This window comes from Lissotriton helveticus, chromosome 6 (genome assembly GCF_964261635.1).
Source record: "Lissotriton helveticus chromosome 6, aLisHel1.1, whole genome shotgun sequence".
In the NCBI taxonomy this organism is placed as follows: domain Eukaryota; kingdom Metazoa; phylum Chordata; class Amphibia; order Caudata; family Salamandridae; genus Lissotriton; species Lissotriton helveticus.
In genome coordinates this window covers 1,687,034,565-1,687,049,554 of record NC_136067.1, presented here as the reverse complement: position 1 = coordinate 1,687,049,554, position 14,990 = coordinate 1,687,034,565, and positions in this window count along the sequence as shown.

Below are 14,990 nucleotides of genomic sequence, written 5' to 3'. Positions count from 1 at the left end.
CACACAGAACCTCAGTTCTGGTGAGGTGCCCGGTGGGGCGGCTTTTGGGACTAGCACCACCGGACTGGACCAAGGGCTGCTGGACGGTTCTATCACTCCTAGCTCTAACATCTTGGCTACTTCGCCATGGATGCTAGCCTTCACCTTGTCTGACAGCCTATAGGTCTTGGATTTCACTGGGGGGCTGTCTCCTGTGTCCACATCATGGGTACACAAGTGGGTTCTTCCCGGGACAAGAGAAAACAGTGAAGAGTACTGCCCCAATACCTGTCGGCAATCCTCTCGTTGCTCAGGAGTGAGAGACGGGGAGAGAATTACTCCCTCCACCGACCCATCCTTCTCTTGACATGAAAAGAGGTCTGGGAGAGGCTCGCTTTCTGCTTCCTCCGCACCATCAGTCACCAACATCAGGATGACCTCTGGCCTCTCATGGTGGGGCTTGAGGCGATTGGCATGCAGCACCCGTAGGGGCTGCCTCGGGGTCTTAAGATCCACCAAGTAAGTGGCCTTACCCTTTTTCTCCAACACCTCAAAGGGGCCTGTCCAACGATCCTGAAGGGCACTTAGCTCTCCAGGTTCCATTACCCAGACTTTCTGGCCAGGCTCCAACTCCACCGGGTGAGCATTTTGGTCGTACCATTCCTTCATGACTGCCTGACTGGCCTCTAAGTTGTCAGCAGCCTGCTTCCACAACTTGGCCATCTGGCTTCTGAAGGTCAACATGTAGCTCACCACATCCTGGGGAGGTTTTCTGGGAGACTTCTCCCATCCTTCCTTCACCAGGCTGAGAGGCCCACGCACTGGGTGCCCATACAACAATTCGAACGGGCTGAAGCCCACTCCTTTCTGTGGCACCTCTCGGTAGGAGAACAGTAAGCAAGGTAGGAGGACGTCCCACTTCCTCCGTAAGCTCTCTGGCAGACTTCTTATCATGCCCTTCAGGGTCTTATTGAACCTCTCAACCAGTCCATTGGACTGGGGGTGATAAGGAGTGGTGAACCGGTAGGTCACCCCACACTCCTTCCACATGGTCCGCATGTAAGCAGACAGGAAGTTAGTCCCCCTGTCGGACACAACCTCCTTCGGGAATCCTACCCTAGTAAAGATTCCCATCAGGGCCCTAGCTACCACAGGTGCAGTAACAGTCCTCAGAGGGATGGCCTCTGGGTACCGTGTGGCATGATCCACCAGAACCAGGATGAACCTGTGACCAGCTGCTGTTGGTGGATCCAATGGCCCTACAATGTCGATGCCCACCCTTTCAAAGGGGGTGCTAACGACAGGAAGTGGTTCCAGGGGAGCCTTTAGCTTCACCCCTGTCTTCCCACTGGCCTGGCAGGATACACATGTCCTACAGTATGTGTTGGACGCCACTTTCATCTGAGGCCAGTAAAAGTGGAGGACAAGCCGTGCAAAGGTCTTGTCCTGGCCTAAGTGTCCTGCCAGTGGTATCGCATGAGCCAATTCCAGCAGAAAGGCTCGGTATTGCTGCGGGACCACCAAGGCCCTTGATGAGCCAGGTAGAGGTACCTTGGGTTCACTGTAGAGGAGGCCATCCTCCCAGTAAATATGGTGGTGTCCCGTAGCATCACCTGCTGCCTGGGCTTCGGCCTGACGCCTCAGTCCCTCAAGGGTAGGGCACTCCCTCTGCCCCCTACAGAATTCCTCTCTGGTAGGACCTCCCTCCACATGCCATTCAGCAGGGATGGGTAAATCCTCCAGAGAGTCTACTTCCCCCTCCACGGACTCCTGGCCTACCACTGCAGGTGGCCGATCTGTCACATGGGGCGTGGAAGCCGAAGCAGGCTGTCCCTGTCTCCGTTTCTGACCCTTTTTGGCAGCGGGTTGGGCCATTGTTCCAGGCTCCAACCCAGGCGAACTCCCTCTCCGGGCAGTCGCAGACCGTGTGCTTACACAGGCCCAGTCAGGTGTACCCAGCATCGCAGAATGCGTCCGGTATTCCACCTCTCTCCAAGTGTTGTGCTCCATGTCATTCCCCAACAGACAATCAACTGGCACGGCAGGGCTTACGGCAACTCGAAGTGAACCTGCAACCCCTTCCCACTCAAAGGGAACCTCAGCCACTGTATAGTGGCCCATTCTGCCGTCAGCCATCGCGGCGGGGTGGAGTACATTAGGGACAATCTGCTCTGGAGACACCAGTTGACTTCTCACCATAGTCATACTGGCTCCTGTATCTCTCAGAGCCTCCCCTCTTTGGCCATTGATGGTAACCCATTGCCCATACTTGATAGTATTTGGGGGCACCTGGATCTTTGGTACCATCTCCCGCTCTCCCAGGGACACTAAGGTGACACCCGCCCACTCACCCCCCTTATCTAAGGGCAACTCCTCCCCGAGCGCTACACTAGCTACTCCCGGTGACTTTCCTCCGGTGGGAGGGGGTGGTCTCTTTGGGCATCTGACATCTCCCTTATAATGTCCAACACCACCGCATTCAAAACAGTGGAGAACCCTTGGCTGCTGGCTTTGGCCAGGATTAGGGTTTCTGGGCGGGTTTGCCCTAGGGGTGAAACCTGCTCCCTTACCTTGGAAATTATTTTGGGGACCTTTGGAGAACTCCTTCTTTTTATCTCCTCCCTCTTTCTTCTGGGGGGCGCCCTGTCCGGCTTTTTGAGAATCCCCTCCAGTCCCCTTGGAGGACACCCGGGTACTTGCCCAAGTGTCTGCCTCCTCTGCAAGCTTCCGGGGATCGGTCAGCTTGCTGTCCACCAGGTGTTGGCGCAACTCGGGAAAACATTTCTCGAGGAGGTGTTCTTTCAAAAATAGATTGTACAGACCCTCATAGTCTTTCACCTCGCTGCCCTTAACCCAACCCTCCAAAGCTTTCTTGGCGTAGTCTAAAAAGTCTACCCAATTTTGGTTACTCATTTTGTGACTTCCCCTGAATTTTTGTCTGTACCTTTCAGGGGTAAGTCCAAACTTTTTCACCAATGCCACCTTCATGGCAGGGTAGTGGGTTTGCTCATCCTGCTCCAGAGCCAACAAAGTGTCTCTGCCAGCAGGTGGCATGTATTTGTACAGCCCACCTCCCCAGTGAGTTTCTAGGATCCCGTGAGCCCTTAAAGAAACTTCGTAGGCGGCCAACCATTTGGCAATGTCATCGCCTGAGGTGTAACTAGCGATGACATCTTTAGGTAAATAGGGTCTGGATTCCCTGGTGTCCCCTTTCTTTTCGCTGCCACCATTGTCTGGATTGGGAGACCTACGGTTGAGAGCTTGTAAGTCCATCTCCTTGATGGTTCGCTCATGAGCTAACCTCCTTTCCTCCCTTTCCATATCCATCCTAGCTAATTCTAGCTTCATTCTCCTCTCCTCCCTCCTATCTTCTAGCTCGGCTTCAGTTAAACCCTTCTCCGAGACACTGCTGCCCACCCTGGGAGGTGTCTTGGAACCTGTTAGTAGATTTCCCCCCTCCGCTTGGTACAGCATTGCAGTCTCAACGACAGTGTCCCTGTCACTCCCCTCTGACACTGGTACCTCCCCGGAATGAGCCTCCACCCATGCCCGTATGCTTGTCAGCAGCTCGCCTTTCTTGGCACCCTTTTTAAAAAACACACTTTGCTGCTGACACCAGTCCCTTAGTTGGGTCACAGTATAGTTATCCAGCTCTTCCACATTTATCTCCATTTTTACTAGAGTATAAACTTTTCACACAGGAGGAAACCGAAAGTGTCCTAGGGTCAACCTCCCCCCACCACCAGAAATAAATTTAGAAAAACAAAAATGTAAATTAGGAGGGCCGCAAGGAGAAAACTCCTGGTGTAGGTTAGTGTATTGCGTTGAATTACTAGTGAGTAGCTGCAACCAAGTCAGTTATCCCACCGCTATGCACCAATGTTGGAAGTGGGTAGCCTGGCCTAGGGCAAGACATGCATTTCAGAGGCACAGTGTTAAGGTTGCAGACCACCCAAAAGTAAAACCCCGCAATAGCACACAAAAGAAAACGCTACACCATAAATGTAGGAAAATAAGCACTGCTTTATAAAAATAATATATATATATCTCTTAGCTCTTTTCACTTTCAAGATTCACAGTTAAATTATCATTCAGGTTGGTTGGATTATAGCAGGAATACTTTTTCAATTCTAAAACATAAGAACGACCAACATTTGTAAATCAGATAAATCACCTGGACATTTGGCAAATAATTCTTACTCTTTTATAATTCAATCAAGTAATGTCTGTACCCAGCTTACTTTATATTATTTCCAAACACAGCATTACTTTAAGTTTTGGCACAAACAACTTCTAAATCCAAGCAGAGCAACACTCCCATCTACATAGGAGACATTTAGATACTCTTATTACTCAATTGAAGGCCATTGGGTTAAGCCCACTTAAACCAGCATTTAATTAGGCCCCTACAGGTAGTCGAATGGAATTCTATGGAGTACACTATGCTTGATTTACACAGTACCAGTAACCTCCTTCTGATAGTACATAGTCATTGAGGGATTTCTCAAGTTCCTCCCCACTGAAGGCTATACCACTGTGGAACAATGCTCATTGAATGAGTTATTTCTTGCTTAGGTTATAGCGTTTCTCTCCCCTTCCAATAATACCTCCTTACTTGCCTGTCAGGCGGTGATGTTCTTGTTGTATTAGAGGATGAGGGAGGGACAGTGGTTAAGATAAGGGGGAGACTCGTGCGGGTGAGGTATATTAATCTCTGGGGCCCCTCAGCTCTCCTCCGAGTATCACCAACACTCAAAGGGGCAGAAGGCCTCAGAATACTTCAGCCGCTCTTGGGCTTCTAGGCTCTCCCTTCCCACTCGCGCTCGCCTCACCAGAGGGCGCTTGAGCAGGGGGGGAGAGAAGCTCTTCTGCCTGGCTTCCGCCGAGGGACTCCCGGCGCCTCTCCTCACACTACCAGGTGTCGCGCTGATCCTCCGGTCATGCGCGAGGGCTCCTCCTCACTCTGGAAGGGGGCGCGCTGTTCCCTGGGGCATGCGCGACGCTCTCCTTGCTCCCGCCTTCAAAGATCCGGCTCCGCCTCACGGAGCCTGACAGCGCCACCGGGCATGCGCGAGGGAGCAGTGTCTCACCGCCTGGGACCGCGCTGTTGATCTGACGCTGCTCTCCAACTTGGCAATTAACAAGGACTTCCCTCAGTCCACTTCTCACCACAGGGCACACAAATTCGGCTCCACAACGGCGCCGCTCGCCCAGTTTCAGCTTGGGGTTGAAGAAGGGTGGAACAGCCCGTTTTCTCCTGGTCTCTGCTCTCCTCAGTGGCGCTCCACCACAGCAGGTGAGAGGGGACGCTCCAGGGAATCAGGGACAAAGGGGTCAGTCTAGCACAATTACCAGTCTCTTCAACTGGGCAGAGGACTGTGCTCCGCAGCGCTGCAGTCTCCTTCTCCTATGGACTTCCCCTATTATTTAGAAAAGGGGGCAAGCCAGGCGCCCAGGGTCTCCAGTAACTTCCCACAGCGGGGCCAAGACAAGTAACCAACAGGGGAGTAGTGGGTTGGACCAATAAGGCAGCTTCCCAGTCCAGGAGGTCAACCCTGAGTCTAACCTCTTCCCACCCTCAGCTATCACTTGTCCTCCAGCTGACTTCCACAGGTAGACAAAATGGCTGCCCCGCATTCCGCCTTTTATAGGCTGCCCTTCAATGGTCCAGCATGGACCAGAAGGTTCTGGAATGCCCTATGTTAAGCTATGGCCAAGTTCTAGGTGTGACAGTTGGGGCAGTTGGTGGCCACCATTTTAGGTGGTGCCAACTTTCCTGTCAGAACAGGCCTCTGGGCCTGAGGTAAAAGACTATGGGGGGGAAAAGAACACCTATCCCCTTGACCAACACCTAAAAAAAGTAGTAGACACAAAAATTATCAAGGGTATGAGGGGCAAAAAGGGGACAAAATAAATAATAATGAGGAGGGACTGCGCAAAAAATCCAGACAGGTCTAACACTATTAAATTACAAATGCCTCTTTAACTGGTAGTCACATTTGCAGAGTGGTGGAGAAAGAGGGCTGGGCCTCAAATTGTGCGCTCAGGAATTCCGCTGCATAGGATTTAAAGGAGGTACCAGTGTTGTAGTTCTATCTAGGACCCTAATTAAATATTACTGATTTATGCCCTTATGTGGTTATAATAAATCATATCCTTATGAAGGCATAAGAATCATATCCATATTTATGCATAGCCCATGCTGTCCAAATTAAGCAAGGCTATTTCGCCAGGCTCCTAGAAAGTACGAGTTCTGTAAACAAACCAAACCTCCAGCAACCTGGGAATTCCCCATTGCTTTTGTTTTGATTTCGTCCTAGAACTCCTGTGAGCACTCTAAGAATGGCCAGTTCTTAGTGACATCTTTATTGACGTCTTATGTCCAACCTTACGTCAAACCTGGCACCTTTCAGGTATAAATATACCAACGTTGCCTTAAGCAAACACACGGTGGTGGTTTTGGAGCAGAGCGGCTATCTACTTGCCCGAGGGCCCAGCTGATGCGAGAGCCCACGGACGCCGCCCCTCCCCTTTGACACACTGAGAGAGACGCTGTCTTTTCTCCTGCCGAGAAATCCAGCTCCGGTGTTTCCAGATACCCTCGCGGGTTACTGGGATATCGAGTCCTGAGAGAGAGATACCAGACCTCCTGCTTTCTAATACCCAGGTATGGAGCTGACTAAACCCTTAAAGAGAATTCTTGATTCAGATTCCTTGGCAAAACCAACTTAACTTAAACTGCTACTTACTTACTCCTTCCCACGTATTAGGCTTAGGTCAGGTACTCCGGGGTAGGCGTATTTAGAAGCACCAGTTGAGTATGTTAGTCAATGTATATTTGTATGTATATATTTTATCTATTTTAAAGTATCATATGGCTAAGAAACCATATCAATGCTTTAACAGTATTATTTTATAATACTCCTTTTACTGTACGCACTTTACTTTATACTAAGTATTGCAATTGTGGCAATTCATTTCTCTTGTATGAGAAAGAAGACTGCTCAATAAATAACACCTTTTATTGAAAACGCCCGTCTCCCTTTTCTCTACACTCTGGTGAAACTAAGTATGCACGATTGACTGAGCGAAATAGCTGTCTATTGTTTTCACACGACTCTAGAGATACACTCTTATTCTGAGGGAGCAAAGTTGTCATGTTTTATGGTTGTCAGAAGCTAATCCCTTCTTGTCTATCCAGGGAGGTTAAACTCCTCCTCGTTTATTCGGGAAAGTTTCTAGTGACCTCTGAGCTATCTGGCAAACCTTAAGTCTAATATAGTCAGTAGAGACCTAGGCGACCTCAGTCCTACGTCTACACTACTGAATATATCATTCCAATGCGCAGAGCCTATTGGGAATATAGGAACTATACTACATGGCGCCCAACGTTTGGTAAGGCGATAAATCTAAAGCAAGACGTTAGAGTAACTCAGTCGTGCTTTTTCACACAGACCCCTTTTCCCGTAAATACTCCAAAAGACGTCTGGAGTGGGTAAAAGGTTAAGATCCGCCGGAACTTAGTAGGAAGAGATTCCAATGTAAAGTTTTTGGTTTAGTCAACGTTGAAGGATACAGTGTTCCAAAATATTGTGCACCTAATGTTTGTTTCCTTGAAACTTGATCTGCAACAAAAACCTTTCTGTTAGTAAAAATGACGGAAATAGCATCTCGTCTCCTAGCGGATGACACAAGTCTCCAAGAAAATGACCCGAGTGTTATAATCATTCCGGTCAACATAAGAAAAACTATACCTCTTAAACTTATAGAAAATGGACTGACATCACGAGGTGGTATAGTCATATTCGTGATAGAGGCCCATGAATATTGGCAGACAGAGGTATTCTATTCATGGATAAACTTTCCAGCAGCAAACGCTGTAACACACGAATTCCACTATTACAAAATAGAGGAACCTCTGGATGTATACACTCCTTTCGAGGGGATTGAAATCCCATTTAATTACCAAGAGCACCTGCTCTGGTTTAAAGGCGCCCTAAAACATAACAATCACATCACCAGGCTCGGTCCACTAGGTAGACCAGGAGCCACGTGGTCTGTTCTAGCCAGCTACACACCACATCCAGACATTAATAAAATGTCAGTACCAGAACTTTTAGCCCAGCTAAAACAACTGATTAAATTTAAAATACATAGACAATTAGTCCAATATGTAATGCGGACTACAGCGGTCCAACCAGCAATTAACATTCCACAGCTGACCCCTCATCAGGGGAACACAAACAAAATAACACCACAGAACATACAATCCTGTCTTGGTAAAACACCCTCAAAACGGGAACAAATTCCATTCTGGTTAGCATAAAAAATCACTCAAATAGAGGCAGTATTTCCTGATACTACACCTACTGAGAAACACAGAATTCTGACTATCTGTCTTCCAATGGGGATCGCACCACATGTGGAGGACTGTGACACTTGGGGCACAGTCTTTGCTTCCATTTACACAAAAACACATGGTGTTCCGTCCATGGCGGTAATACCAAATGCGCAAAGACAAATTCAAAATGAATACGGTCCAGAACCTGCTTTAACTCTGGGTATGAAACTATTGAATGACTTCAAGCAGGTCTCGGCTATATTACTAGCCAACATAAAAGGAGAAGCAGCATCTGTGTCGATCCGCCAGAAATTGAAAGAAACAGATATAGCAGAACAACCATTTGAACTTGCCAGAATCATAGAAAAGTCCTATGAAGAACTAGGTAGAGATAGTTTGGGTGGGAAACCAGTAAAACCCCAACTAACTGAAAATCCTGAAAAAAATTTTATTAAAAATAATCTAAATACTCCAAAAAAGAGTTGGGATGGAAATAAACAATCCACTCCCAAAGAAAAAAGATTCCAGTCCAGAGGAAGGTCTCCTCAACGAAGAGAAAGATTTCCTGACCGAGGAAACAAGTCTCCCCAGAGGGAGCCCTCTGAGAAAAGATACAACCTTAGAAATAGGGATAATTTGAAAAAACCTGATAGATATCAAGATATTGATACACGTCCCTCTCGATCTTTTCAGACTTCCTCGCAGAAATCGGAAAGAAGAGGACGGTCAGAACACAGGGAAGAGCACGTCAAGTCCAAAGACAAGGAACCTGCTCATCAAAGTAAAAAATTACAATTTCCAAGAAAGAAGGTAGCCAGTATTAAAATAATTAAACATGCCGAGGATACTGAGGACACAACTGAAAAACAGAGAGTGGGCCCAGACAATGCTAGACAGCGCAGCAGAAGTGACCATAGCTCGCAAGATCTTGATGAATCTTCTGGAGACAGTGGACACAAATGAATACATTCAAGTGGAAACTGCAGATACCAGAGTTAGCAAACCTCATAAAATATACAAGATAACTTTACGTATAGAGGGAGATAAGACCAGGAAAGTAAGAGGTCTATTTTGGGATAATCTTTCGAAAGGCTATGACATCCTTTTAGCTGAGAAAGACTGGCCACCAGAGTTTGTCAGGGAGTGCCCTCATGGCGAAGAAATGATTATGCCTGCCTTCTCAAATCATATTCCAATTCATAGAAAATATACATATGCAAGAAAATGGGCAGTAGCCCAAGCTCCTGCATTATATAAAAATCATGTAGGATGGGATGAGGACTCTCCTCCTCACAAAATCCAGTTAAAATGTCAACCCACTGCACAAAGGCAGTACCCAATTAAACAAGAAGCTAAAAAGCAAGTCAGGGAGATCTTAGATCAACTTGAATTCCAGGGGGTGATTGAAACATGCACCTCACAAATGAACAATCCTTTGTTTCCTGTCTCCAAGCCAGACGATTCATATCGTCTAGTTTTGGACTACAGACACCTTAACTCATGTTGCAAAACATTTGCAGTACAAAACTCACACAGTGCAGCACTAATGAATAACATTGTGCGCAAAAAATACAAAACGACATTAGACATCTCTAATGGATTCTTTTGTCACAACATTGCACCTGAGAGCAGGTATTTGACCGTGTTCTCAATAATGGGGTCGCAAAAACACTTCTGTCGACTCCCACAGGGATTCAAGAATAGCCCAGGATTATTCTCAGCAAGAGTAACAGAGTTACTACAAATATATGATGATGAAGCATTATCATATGTCGATGACATCTATCTCACAGATGATGACCTGGATACTCACTTGAAAAGAGTGCACACCATAATACTTGGGTTCGCAGCTGAGGGTTACAAATTCAACTTTAAAAAGTCACAAATTGCCCATCTAACTGTCTTGTTTTTAGGATATGAATTATCAAGTGAAGGCAAAAGCCTAGCAGACAACTTCTTAGAGAAGTGCGCTGTACTCCAAGCACCTAAAATGCTGAAGAACTTACAATCAATTCTAGGTTTCCTAAATTTCGGTAGAACATACATTCTAAATTATGCAGAGAGGGTTAAACCTCTCTATGAATGAATAAAACCTGATTTTAAACCAATCAATTAGACTCAGAAACACACAGAAATTTTGAGATCATTGCAAACAGACATGTTAGCTAAAACAAAATTGCAAACACGCGAAAACATACGCAAGCTTGTAATCCGAGTCATCCCAGGAAGATGCGGATTCACGTACCTGACCTCTAATGAGGGAGAAACGGTACCAATAGCTTATAAATCACACTTCTACACACAAGCCGAAAAAACGTTGTCTTACGGAAATTATTGTAAATGCGGTTCAAACTGCTGTAGCAAAAGTAAGAGCCCAAGCCCAAAGCAAGAGGATAACTGTTTTTACAGCAGAATCAACCTTTGAAGCATTAACAAGCCCACGCAATTTGACTACCGTGGCATTAGATCCAAAATAGATACAATGGGAAAATTCTCTTGCTGCAGAAGACTTGAAATACTATTTTGACCCGAAAATGAAAAAACTAGAAAATCTAGAATATGAAGAAGAATATCCTCTGCCAATCGAAATTCTGCCTCTCGAACAATGCAAATGTGTAATCTACATGGACAGATTTGCACAACATTACGATGTAGGGAAAAAATCCTACAACGCAGCGTGTGCGATTGTTAAAGGTCGCTGGCGCTTGGGTAAATTCAAACCTTTAATTACCAAAACTGAATCACTCAGAAACTGTTCAACTCAGCGAGCTGAAATAAGATCTTTAAAGATGGCGCTTGAAAATGCCGATCGCGAATTCCCCACACTAATAGTGTGCGATTCGCATTACTGCGTCAAATCTTACAATAATGACTTGCAGAACTGGGTTCAAAACGATTACAAAGATGACACAGGTGCCACAATAAAGCATAAAAAGCTTTGGGAACAGGTAGTTCTTTTGCAGAAAGAACTACAAAAGACTCACGTGATACATACACTGAGTCATCAGCGTGATGGCGTTTGCGCTGCAGGGAATTCATTGGCTAACACAGCCACAGCGTAAGCAGCTCAACCGGCTTCCGTAGCCACAAAAAAGCGTTCAGATAAATACATAGACGGAGAAACTACGCTGGCGGTAAAAACGTCTTCTAAAGGCGACTGTGCAGCACTGTCTCTGAACTATCCACTCACTTATACATACATAATTGATGCAAACTCCGTTCCTTTTGCTCGAATCCCTGGAGTGGGGGATAGAGTGATTCCAAACACGAACAGGAGAATCTTCTTGATTCAAGAAGCACATATGGGATTAGGTCTAAGGCACCAGGAGATCAAGGAATCTCTGAAAGAATTACAATCAGAATACTGGTGGCCGGGGATGAGCCTGCATAACTACAAATTTGCGATGGGCTATCAAAACTGCAACAGAGATCGCAGTGTCGAACCGGCCAGAGTATTGCCAGGACCCTTCTTTTAGAAAGCATAAGGCTATCTATGCACAGAAATCCAATAGGAGAAATGTGTCCCATTTATGTTTAAGACTAGATTCACTAAAAATGCAGACACCAGCACTCGGCTGACGCCAGAACTGTTATACAAATTTGCATGCTACATTCTGACCAGGGTCCTGCTTTTAGCTCTCGAGCTTATAAGGAGGCCATGACCAGCATGGGCATTGCATTGCGGTACTCTTGTCCCTTCCATCCTGAGGGAAATGGGATAATGGAAAGAAAAAACCGGGACATAAAGCAATCTATAACGGCGAGGGTATTAGGTTCGGGTGATGGGTGGGTCCAACATTTAACAAGTGTCCAACGTAGTCTTAATAATCTGCCAAGAAATTCTCTAAAAGGTTTCAGTCCGTACGAACTATTGATCGGGACTAGAATGCATATTCAGGACCTTGATAGTCAGACTTCAGTGGTAGAAGAAAAATGCTTTGATATCAAAGGTCGTTTGGCTATTTTACAGGACTTAAATGAAACAAGAAAAGGCCTGAGCAACGTAAAGTTAAAACAGCAGCCAGCAGCCACTGAAGATAAACCACCTGTCCCAGCAAGGCATGTCTGGATTCCAAAGATTGGGGATCTGGTCAGAGAGAAGATCGCGGTGAAGAAGGAATTTGGGCCTTCTTACAGAAAAGCAGTACCTGTCTTAGCTGTCAGCGGAACAAGATCAGTTGTACTACTGCCCCTTGCTGGTAAAAAGGAGAACCGAGTTGTATCCATCGACCTGGTAAAACCACAATCATGTGGCCAATAATAAGTAGTAGGCCCTGTGGACTCCCAAGAAATAGCAGAGTACCAACATTTGCTACAATACAAGAGGTTCAAACTGAGAGACTAATCACATTTGATAAACCTGCAGTGAATAAAAAAGGACTATGCAACAATGCCATGGAACTTGTGCCTCTTGAAACCCAAATTGCAACAGTTCATCAAGAAACACCAGTCTACAACGATGTAGCCTCAGACTATGCTAGTGAAACAAAGAAAAATCCAAAAGCAAATGAAACTTCGGAAGCAATTCCAACAATTGGCAGAACTGCATCTGGCTACTTCATCAATTTCGATAACTTTTCTGAAGATACAAGCGAACCGGAAGAAACACCAGCAATAAAAACTTTTAAAGACATAGTAACTGAACTTCTACATCAACTCAAAGAAACCTATCTGATTTCTCCATGGATTGAATTTTGGATTGTGTTAGGTGTACTTTTCCTCCTGCTTTGGCTCATCATGGTTCTTTGTTTGGGAAAATTAATTGAAGGAAAATACAGTACAATGGACACAGCAAGTCAGAACACATCGAGAAAAAGAACTATCATCAGTGAATGTCACAGCCAATCTAATACCCGGTGGGGTAGCATGGGACAAAACGGATTATGAAATCTATGGCCCGGTTGAGCTCTTGAAATATCCACATCAGTTCAAGGTTTCATTAAGTGACTTTGTAAAACAGAGTACATTCTCTGATGATTGGGACTTTGAAAGTATTAATGATATGATGTCAGATTTAGTAATGTCAGCAACATTTACAGAACTTGATTACTTACAGGGTTCATCAAATTATGACGAAAAGTATTGTTATAATCACTTTGCACAACTCTATTTGCATAAATCTGCTCAACCTAGAAATGTTTTTAATTATAATCAATGGGAACATTGTGCAACTCCACCTAAAAGCAGTTCGAAAACATTTTATGAGAAATTCCCATACTTATCAGGGTTTAACACAAGTGATGCAGAAACGTTTTATTTTAAAATGTTAAATAAGACAGGAATGAAAACAATATTGACAAATACTAAATTGATTTATTCTGAAACATTTTATGAAAAAATGAATACATTCGGGTTTGATTTCTGGAAGAACAATATTGAAACAAAAAACATCTGGGGTACAAAAGATTGGCAGGTACAAGGCCTAGAAGCATTATTTAGAGCCTGCATGATCCCAGAACAAATAATATTCTTGAATGACACCATTCAACAGACAACATGTCTTGGCCTAGCCAAGATTAAAGACTTAAACAAACCGTCTATTCCAAAGCCCATACCTGATTATAATAGCACTACAGACATGGAGATAGACGTACCTAAAATTTTAAACCAAAACAGAACACATCTTGATTGGAAAAAATGGTTGATCTGGCCCACAGACACAAATAACTGTCAAGATAGATTCCTGAACAAATTACAGGGGTTAAAACTGAACAGGCCAGACACAAGATACTCCCAGAGACAACATCCAGGGATAGTAACAACATACAGTGTAGGGAAACTCTGCCTCGAATGGCTACAAAAATCCACACTGGCTGAAATTAAGCAACACTTGACTTTACTTAAAGACGGTGCTGACTTGCGTGATTTCATAATGGGACCACACAAACAGCGTCAAAAACGTTTCATAGCGGCCGGTATATACGCTGCGTACAACAAAGCTTGGGAAGTAATGCAAATTGAAACAGCAGAAAAAATACGAAAAATTGATCGTATTAATTTGGAAAAATCACTTTCTGTTGTGGAAAATGGGTTAATGACTCTGTCCTCCAGAATATATTAACTGGACAGTATTGTATCATCTGCTATTAATATAATAGAGCAGGACTTACTAATGTTACAACACGGTCAGTCCCAATTGCGTTCTATTGTACAGCTTGGCTGGACGTTGCAAAATCTGCGTTCAGGCTACGTACCATGGCGTTTAATCAACACAACGTCCTTAATCTCTATCTTTAACCTTACTGATAAACAAATCAGTTTGGCACAAAAAGGAGCAGACTATACGATTCTGAGCATTGAAAAACTTGAGAGATTACCATTGACAATGTCAGAAAGACCTGTCATTGAATGGATAATACACGGAATAATTACAATTCCGATAGCAACTTTCCAATTTAAATACTGCCAAGAGTATATACCAGCGGGCCAGTATGAAAGGTTGGGTAGAGGGTACATCAAGTCAACATGGAAATTACCTTATACACACACATGCTACAGTGAAAAGAAAAAGAATGTATTTCTTAGTGGTAACAAATGTAAAAGATCACTGAGCGGTACACTTCTTTGTGAAGGCATTAACTTGCACGGAGCCTGCGATGGGTATTCAAATAACCTTTCATGTCACCTGCAAGGCACTCCTACAACACAGATAGAGCCATTCTTTAGACGG